Here is a 9731-nt window from a genome sequence, read left to right on the forward strand (position 1 = left end):
AGTGCTTAAATTTTATAAACTTTAGTCTCTCCATCTGTAAAATGGAGAAATAACAGTATTAATCATATAATGTACTCTTAAATGACAGCTACTATCACCAATATCAGGAGGGGGATGACCATGGGGATTTACTTGCCCAAAAGATGGAAAAATTCATCAACAGATGAATAGACAAACACAACAGAATATTATTCATCCATAAAAAAGGAATAAAGTACTGATACATGCTATAACATGGATGAACCTCCAAACCATCCTAACCAAAAAAGCCAGACACAAAAGTCACATACAAATTTTCCTTGCTATGAAATAGCCAAAATAAAGAAAACCATAGAAACAGAACACAGAATGGTGGTTGCTCGGGACTAAGAGGTGGGGAGAGAGAGAGAGAATATGTTTAATGGGTAAAAGGTTTTACTTTGGGGTGATGAAAATGTTTTGGAAATCAAATGGTGGTTGAACAACATTTTGAATACACTTAATACCACTGAACTGTTGGTTTTATCTTTTTTTAATTTTTAATTTTTTAATTTATATCCAAGTTAGTTAGCATATAGTACATTAATGACTTCAGAGGTAGATTCCAGTGATTCATCCCCTATGTATAACACCCAGTGCTCATCCCAATAAGTGTCTTCCTTAATGCCCCTTCCCCATTTATCCCATCCCCCCACCCACCTCCCCTCCAGCAACCCTCAGTTTTGAACTGTTCATTTTAAAATGGTTAATTTTCTGATATGTGACTTTCACCTCAATAAAATATTTTTCTTAAACGAGCAGGCATAGTACATAAAAAGAAACCCAATAATTATTAGTAAGTTTTATTATCTTACCAATAAGTTATTTTTAGCCCCTCAACAAAATATAAAATCACTATGACATCATTAATAGATGTTTATTGATATAATTAATGTTTGCTAGACTTTCATCTAAATTTTCCTTGTTACAACCCACATACATACTGTATAAGACTCTGAAAACTGAAGAGTTTGGGGAAGGAGCTTGGTCAGCTGCTTTCTGTCTTTCTAAATTGACATTTTCTATGGTGACCCCACTGACCAGCTTCACTCTCCCACCCTCAGGAAACTTTCTAGGGAGGTCAGGTTCTAAAGCCACAGACAAATGCATGCAGGTGGGAAGGGACTGTCTTGGCCTTGGTACTTAATACCTACAGGCCTCAACCACCTCATATATAAAATGGAGAAAATAACAGGCCCCCCCCTCCTCCCCTCCCCCCCACAACCACTCCTGAGGTTGTAATGCACAAATGAGGTAATGCGGGTGAGAACTGCACTAAGAACACATGCTGGCCCCTTGCACATGTTCAATAATGGCAGCTACGTTCACTGTTATTTTTTTCTTTTTCAAGTGCAAGCTATATTGTGTGAAAAGAGATCTAGTGAATCCTGTGGTGAATTCTGTAAGGGATTTTAAGTGAATTCTTACATAAAATAATACGTCAGCAATTAGAGCAGTCCACAAGTGGTCCAAAGTGCTTTGCAAAACAGAGTTCCCATTTCATAGGCATGTGTTAAGTAAAAGCTGTGTTCATCTGTCAGGGATGCCACAGGATATTTGCTATCATCTGAACATAGGCAGTTAACACCTACCTCACAGGATTATTTTAAAGAATAAGCAAATCACAAAGGAAAAAGGCATGGTCCAGTGTGACATAGCGAGGTGTTGGGGGGGGGGTGTGGGGAGGGGGAAGGGTTATTACTATTGTAATTACCTCTGTCACCAAGTAATTATTAGAGAAGATTCTAGCCCAGAGTAGATCAACCAGAAGACTCCCTTCCAACTCTTGGTGGCACACTTTATAGGAAGACTCATTGTTGAGTGTATTTTCCTGTTTACTCAATAAGAATATCTGCCTCGTTAATATTTCAGAAAGAAATACAGTCCAGGGGTCCTAAGGGCTGAGATTTTTGAGGACTCATAAAAATGTTTACCCTGAGATATTCCTGGAAGCATTGTTTATAAAATGTTAAGACTGAGAAATAACTAAAGCACGCAAAGTTAGAGAACTGGATACAAACAATGGTGCATGATTAAGAGCACAGGCTCTGGAGTCAGCCAGGCAGGTTTAAAGCTCCACTCAGCCTTTGGCAAGTTAACCTCCTCCCCCACCCCCCCCACCCCCCCCCCCCGCCCCATGCTTTCCTCTGATTCATACAGTAGTTGTGAGAATTAAAGTAAGTAAAGCATTTAGCACAGTGCCTGACGCAAGCCTCCAGTGATGATGATGATGACAATGATGGTGATGATGGTGGTGATGATGCCATCACCATGACAAATAATGTTGTAGGTCTATTTTTTCCTGCTTCATAAATAAATTAATATGTGTGGCTAAGTTTTTACACTAGGTCATGCAATAGAGAAATCATAATACCTTAATCCAGTGATGGGTTATTGTCTCCTTTATATCTTTCTTTAGTGTCTGCAGTTTTCTTTTACAGTGACTTTAGAATCTAATAAAAACAAAATATTTTCTATTTTAGCAAAATAAAAAAGGAAGAAAGGAAAGAGAAGGTGGAGGAGGGAAGGAGGAAGGAAGGAAGAGAAGGAGGTGAAGATTTGCTCTATAGGGCTAATTCCAGTTTCCCCTACAGCTGAACTCAGTGCCTTCCCTGGACCATTATAACTGGTATTATTTGAAGACTTGAGGATTTTTCCCCCTGAAAAGTGAAAAATTCTTTTGTAGTGCAAATGGTCTTTCTCTGGTATATCTGTCCTACAATTTGGAGATTGGAAGTTTCTTAAAGGCAGGGCAAACATGAGTGCCCATCCAGATAATGGTAATCTTTCTTCTTTTCTGAACCTAAATTTTGATCATTTTCAAGCATTCAAAAGTTGAAAGAATAGTATGAACACCTCTGTAGCCACCACTTAATTTCAGTACTGATTAGCATTTTGCTGTGTTTGCTTTCTTTTCTTTCTCTAACACACACAGATATACTTTTCTTTTTTATTTATTTACTTATTTGTGTGTGTATTTATTTATTGCTGAACCACTTAAGTGCTGACATCATCCCACTCTGCCCCTAAACACTTCACTTGAGTATAACTTGCTGATGAATAGGGCATTCCCGTAGATAACCACAATAGTTTTGGCTAATGGCAATTAGGTTCTCATGTCAGTAAAGATTGCCATGTAGCTATTTATTCATTCCACAAATATTTATTGAGAACTTACTATCATCCAGTGAGCTAGAGTGATGAGCAAATAAATACGATCCTGCTCATAGAGAGACTGACATTTTAAAAAATCACACTGATCACTATACAGTATATAATAACAAATGTGGTGAGGGTCATAAAGTGCCCCAGTGTATTTACTTCAAACTCACCCTTGATTACCTACTACTGTTTTGATGATAACAATGGCCAGTACTGATTGCAATAATTAGGAGATTTCCAGCTGCAAGTGACAAAAACCCTACTGAAACTAGCTTAAGGGTAAAAAGGAAATTTATTGGCTCACTGTAAGCACACCCAGAAGCAGGAGATGAAATGATAACTCCCTTTGAATTTCCAGACCCCCACCTTCTTCCTCAGTGTTGATTTAATCCTCAGGCAGCCTCTCTTCCATGTGGCCAAAGGAATGGCTACTGGCAATCCGGATATACAGGACCTATAAAATTCTAGATCCAGGAGTGTGAGCCTTCTCTCCCAGGGTCCCTGTACCAACTCCTAGAGAAGACCTGATTTGCCCAGTTTCGGTCATGTGCTCTTTCCGGACCAATCCCTGAGGCCAAAGGAATGGTGAGCTCCCATTGGTCAGGCCATGTCCTGCACCCACTCCTTGTACTTGGGCTACATGCAGGATTGATGCCATCCATACTCTAAAGAAAGGTTCTTGTACCAAAATAAGAGGTATTGGATGGTCAAAGTCACCCAGCCACCCCATGGCAGTGTCTGACATTGTGCCTCTCCGCAGGTCCTGGAGGTCTTCAAAATACTGTGCAGTGCACACTCCAAGCCCGATACCAGCAGGTGGGGATAGGAAGCAAAGGCTTCCAGTTTCTAGCCTGATCTGTGTCTTAACAGGCCGAGTCCACCAGAGGTCAGGGCAGAGCGCAAAGCAGGAATCATCCTGAGGCTGGCTCTTCAACGCTGCTCAAATCAGCAACTCACGCCAGAGATCCCGGGGCACGAGCAGACTGCAGCAGCCAGAAAGAAAACTCAGGCTGGAGCAAAGGGGCCACGTTTCCTTAAGAACTGCCTTCCTAAGATACAGGTCTAGACTTCAAAGCAGGGCAGACAGAATCAGGGAAGTAATTTTTAAAACACTGTATTTTGGAACTGCGCATGTTCTGCTGAAGAAACAGAAATGTCAGGGCCTCAGAATCATGCAGAGTGAGATACCAAATGTACAGACGTGGAATTGGCCACAAAAACTGGATTCTCTTCTCTGCCCCTACCTGCCTCTCTAGACTCACCTTCAATCACCCTTCTGCCTGCCTGTTCACAGTCAGCCACACTGATGGCCTTTCTGCAACTTAATCATGCCAAGCTGATTCCCACCACAGAGCCTTTGGAAAATCCTTTTCCTAGATCTTCCTTATTGAACTCCTTCTTGGTCCAGTAGTCTCTTAGGAAATGTTAGTACCGCACCTAAAATAGTGCCCCACCTAATAGCACTAACACATCACCCTGTTTATTCCTTTCATATCATTATCATCTCTCAACTTACCTGTTAATTTGTTCTTTTGTTTCTCCCACCCCAAAAAAAAAGCACAACAGACTCAGGGACTTTATTTTGCAGTTTACCACAGCACCTAGTATAGTGCCTCCTCAGACCACGTGGGCTCGGAAATATAATGAACAAACAAATGAATGAGTCCCAGTTTCCCACACATAAAATGAGATGGATAGATTATATAATACTAACAATGGTAAAATACATTGAACATGTACTGCGTGTTGGGCACAATGCTAAGGGCTGTGGGTAGCACTGTAGATAACTGCCTTTGTATTTTTTCAGCCCTGACAAGATATCAAATATTCTTAGGACCTCAAATATCTAAGATGTTTTTGATGCCCAAATTCCTCACTTAGCCATTTATTCCTTTGGTTTTGTTCAGAACCTTTCAAAATACTTTTTTGTTACAGAAACATTTGTTGAAGTGAAATTTTACCTAGAAGTCCTATAGAAAAACCTGGGAGGGGGTGGGGGGAAAGTATGTGTATTACACCATTAAAAACACCTCCAACAAATTTCAAGAACAGGAATCAAAGACTGTCATCTAGGACCACAGGTAATTGGGTTAGAAATTTACAATAGATGAGACATTTCTCTTTGTAGAAGTATTCCAGCTAATAATTGAACAGATAATAGAGTATTTTGCTACCTGTCATGATATAATGGATCTAGGCAATAAGAATAGAAGCCAGTTAACATGACAAAGAGACCATCAGACGCCATGTACCTCCTGATAAAAGAACACAGCACCCATGAAGGAGTCTCACCAAAAAGATCACGTAAAATCTGATTAAACCTCAAGACTGAGCTATCAATATACAGGAAATACAGAGGAACATGTTAATCTACACCACAGGAATACAATCAGCAAATCCAAACAGAAGGACACTAGAAAACTGAATTCCTCCAAAATAAATTATGAGAGAAAGAAGGAGATGTAGCAAAAACTGATTATAAGACGCTTAAGAGACATACCAACCAATCACAATATGTGGACCTGTTTTGGATCCCGATTCAAGTGTACAATCTGAAAAACAAAAGATTTCAAAATATATGGGAAAAATGTTAACACTGAATAGATGATATTGAGGAATCATCATTCTTATAATGGTATTTTAGCTATATTTTACAAACTGAAATATGAATAGAATGAAGAAAGTTAACAAAAAGAGAAATTAAAAATCCCCACCCATTTGGGCATTTAAAAATACTCTTAGCCTAAAAAAATTATTACAGTTTTTCAAACTAGAAATTAAAAAGCCACTGAAGCATCATACAATTTTCCAATTCTAATAATATCAATAAATATAATGTACATGAACAAAAAGCTATTAGGAGTTCTCAGCAATTCTTTTTTAAGACAAATAGATTTGTAAGACCAAAAAAAATGAGAAAAAACACTGTGGATGATCACCAGCCAAGATTGGTCCGTTTCTTGCTGTGACCTCACAGCAACCATTATTGTAGAATTCCAAGCACCTATATAAGCCCCTGGTTGGGCTGAGATTTGCTGTGCTTCTAGTTCAGGAAGCTGGTTTTCAATGACCTGAAGGACCTTTGACTAAAGTTAGCTTGTTTTCTCCTTGGCATTGTGGGTTTTTGTATATTTTGTTTGTTACTTTTTTTCCCTCACTTTCCCATTTTCTTTATCTTTTCTCACTTTCTATTTTTCTGACTTTTCTTTTTTACTTTTACTTTTTTTCTTCTTTTTTCTTTCATTTTTTAAAAGTTATTCTTTTTTCTCACATCTTTTTTTTCGCATTTTTTTAGTATGTTTTTAGTTCATTTTTAGTCTGCCATTGTGTTTTGATTCCATCATAAAGATCGGTTCATCAGGTGGTCTTTGGAAGTGATTTTTTTTTTGAGGTGACCTGGCCAAGCTTCTCACCAGCTTATCCCGAGCTTAAATTCCCAAGCTTGCTTTCAAGCCCAGCTGTTAATCCAACATCTCTGCTTAGGAGAACCATGTTGACAACAACCAACTCTTCAAGACCATCAGCAAGTGTACCTTTGTCGTGGTGAACTTGGCCTGACACATCCTGACTAGGAAAAGGTAGCCATAAAGATCACTGATAAGATCATCAGAATTCCTCCACCCTCCAGAGACTATCCCGAAAAGTAAAAATCATGAAGGCTTTCAATCATCCCAACATAGTGAGATTATGTGAAGTGATGGAGACTAGGGACAAGCAGGCTTGTCATAGAGTATACTAGTGGAGATGAGTACCTAGTGGCTCATGAAAGTATGCAAGAAAAAGAGATCAAAGTCAAATTCTGCCAAACAGTGTTTGCTATACAGAACTAGCACCACAAGTTTATTGTCCATAGAGACTTAAAGAAAGAAAACTAGCTCTTGGATGCTGACATGAACATCAAGATTGTAGACTTTGGTTTCAGCAACTAATTCACCTTGTCAACAAGTTAGATAACTTTTGGAACAGTCCCTCTTTATGCTTCCCTGGAACTCTTGCAGGGTCCAAAGTATGAGGGACCTGCCATGGCTATGTGGAGCCTGGCAATCATTCTCTATACATTGGTCAGTGGATCCCTGCCTTTGATGGACAGAACTTTAAGGAGCTGCAGGAAGAAGTGAGCAGAATATACCATCTTCCTTTTGACTTGTGCATGGAATGTGAAAACCTGCTCAAGAAATTTCTCATTCTCAATGTCCTAGCAAGAGAAGCACTTTAAAGTAAGTGACGAAGGATCCATGGATGAATATGGGTCATAAAGATGAGGAACTAAAGCCTTATGGAGAATCAGTCTCTTGAGTACAAAGACCTCACAGACTGAGCTGATTGTGTCCATGGATTACTCCGTGAGAATATCCAGGACTCATTGACAGGCCAGAGGTACAAAGAAGTGATAACCAGCTATCTGCTTCTGGGATACCAGAGATCCAAGCTGCAGGTCTACACCCTCACCCTGAAGTCCCAGCCTTCAGCAGATCTGACCAACAGCAGCACTCCCTCCCCATCCTATGACGTACAGCACTGGGTCTCTACCAATCCCAAGCACTGAGTTTCAGTGAACCCGTCATTCCTATCTTTAATTGCTGTATTAGTCAACTAGGATGACCATAACAAAATGCCACAGACCGGGTGCCTTAAACAACAGAAATTTATTTTCTCACAGTTCTGAAGGCTCCAAGTTCAAGATCAAGATGCTGTGAGGGTTGGTTTCTAAGTGAGAGGTATCTTCCTGGCCTCCTCTCTATGTCCACACATGGCCTTTCCTCTGCACCTGTGTAACTCTAGGGTCTCTTCTTCATATGAGGACACCAGTCATATTAAATTAGGGCCCCAGCCTTATGACCTAATGTAACTTTTATCACCTCTTTAAAGGCCTTATGTCTAAATAACATTGGGGGTTGAGCTTCGTTACATGCCTTGTGGGGGAAGGGAGGCCACACAATTCAAATCACAACAATTGCTCCTCTAGGAATACTCAGAGGAGCAAGGCAGATTTTGAGAGGATCAGGAGACAAGGCAGAACACAAGCAGCAAAACTATCATGCCTACCAGCCCCCTATCCTGCCTAGAGAGGAAGGAGACCACCCCTCACCCCTCAGCAAACAGCAATCTGTCTACCAGCACAAACAAGAGCAGGAATTCCCCACTTCGGGGAAGAGCCAGCCTTGGCCAGACCTCCATGCAGAAAGGTAAAGATAACCTAATGATGCCAAGGCCCCAGCACCTCTGGGGCTTCTGTTTCCCCTACAGTCTCCCTGGCCTTTTCTTGCCAATGCCAAGCATCCAAGACAGCCTGGGTGTAACTCAACCAGGCCTCTGGGCCTCACCCCATGTTGGGTTACTGTAAAGCGCTACAGCCCAGCACAGCCCTCCAGTGTGTCCCTGTGGCCTCCCCTTCATCCCACTGCATCAACAGCAGTGCTAGAACCTCAGATAATACCTATTTCCCCCAGGTTGAATCCAAACTAAACTCCATACACACTGGGTGGCTCCAGCAGGCATGGAACTAGCAGATTTTGCCCCAGTGTGCCCCCAGCCTCTCCCTCTTGTAACAGCCACACCCAGCAGTGGGCCACTGGAGGCTTCTTCAGCAGGTGCTCCTTCAAGGGTATATGGAGGCCTCTTTGTTTCTGATTTGCTGGAATGAACCTAAAAGCAAAAATCAAGTGGAGATGCTCAAACCTGGAGAGGTCAAGCCACACTCATTGCACTTTATGGGGAATATGACTATCACAAGCTCCATAGAGCCCAACAAGATGATGCGAGAATTCAGCAAGGTGCCTGACACAAATAGCTGCCCGTACAAACTGAACAAGAAACGGTGCTGTGCATGTGCGGCACCCCAGGGCCAAGAAGACTTCCTGCGGTGGTAGGTGGAGGTGTGCAGACTCCCACGGTGGTCTCCCAACAGGGTTCATTTAAATGCATACCCAGCATCTCCATGCCCCACAAAAGCAAAATAACCAAAGCAGTTAAGCTTTACAGGCTGCCAGATTTTTAGGGCAGTTTAAACTACTCTATATGATACTATAATGATGGATACATGTCACTACACATTTGTCCAGACTCACAGAATGTCCAACACCAAGAGGGAATCCTAATGTAAACTAAGGACCTTAGGTGAAATGATATGTCAATGTAGGTTTACCAGTTGTAACAAATGTACCACTCTGGTGGAAGATGTTAATAAGTGGAGGAGGCTGTGCAAGAGTAGGAGTAATATATGGGAAATCTCTGTACCTTCCTCTCTATTTTTCTGTGAACCTAAAATTGCTCTTATAAAAATCGCCTTAAAAAAAAAAAAATAAGCTGCCAGGAACCACCTGGGAGAGAAGAGGCAGGGCCAGCCAGCTCCATCTGCTAGCCTGCCACTCAGCCCCACCTCAAAGCCAAGACTGGACTGGTTTGCTTCCCTTGGGGGCACTTCTCCGCTCCCCTATCCTTCTGTGTCTTGTCTTCAGGGTTTGTGAGAAAGCAGAAATGGTTCTGTAAAATGAAGACCAAAAAAACCCAAAAAACAAAACCTCTTCCTCCTTTATCCTTCCTCCTCCTTT

General features: G+C 41.2%; 1 pseudogene; it reads left to right on the forward strand.

The window, feature by feature from the left end:
• The first annotated feature begins 1275 nt into the window (after positions 1–1275).
• Positions 1276–9178, forward strand: LOC102953489 (annotated as a pseudogene).
• Positions 9179–9731: the final 553 nt, after the last annotated feature.

Source organism: Panthera tigris, chromosome A1 (assembly GCF_018350195.1).
Source record: "Panthera tigris isolate Pti1 chromosome A1, P.tigris_Pti1_mat1.1, whole genome shotgun sequence".
NCBI lineage: Eukaryota > Metazoa > Chordata > Mammalia > Carnivora > Felidae > Panthera > Panthera tigris.